This window comes from Arachis duranensis, chromosome 7, assembly GCF_000817695.3.
Source record: "Arachis duranensis cultivar V14167 chromosome 7, aradu.V14167.gnm2.J7QH, whole genome shotgun sequence".
Taxonomy (NCBI): Eukaryota; Viridiplantae; Streptophyta; class Magnoliopsida; order Fabales; family Fabaceae; genus Arachis; species Arachis duranensis.
Window position 1 is genome coordinate 30,220,791 of NC_029778.3, and position 504 is coordinate 30,221,294.

Sequence of the window (504 nt, forward strand, 5' to 3'; positions counted from 1 at the left end):
CCTGCGTTCTTCAGCCCGAAGGGCATTACTACGTAGCAGTAGTTTGCCCTTGGGGTTATGAATGAGGTTTTTTCTTGGTCGGGTCCGTACATCGGGATTTGATTGTATCCCGAGTATGCATCCATGAAGGAGAGATATCTGTAGCCTGAGGCTGCGTCAACTAGGGCGTCGATGTTTGGCAGTGGATATGGGTCTTTGGGGCAGGCTTTGTTGAGATCCGTGTAGTCGACGCACATCCTCCATTTTCCATTGGGCTTTTTTACCAGGACCACGTTTGCGAGCCATAGGGGGTATTTTACTTCCCTAATGAACCCTGCATCTAGTAGTGCTTGTACTTGTTCTTCTATTGCTTGCATGCGTTCGGGCCCGAGCTTTCTGCGCCGTTGTTGGACAGGTCGGGATCCCGGGTACACTGATAGCTTATGGCACATCAAGTCGGGGCTTATGCCTGGCATGTCGGAGGCTTTCCAGGCGAAGAGGTCGGAATTCTCCCTTAAGAGGGTT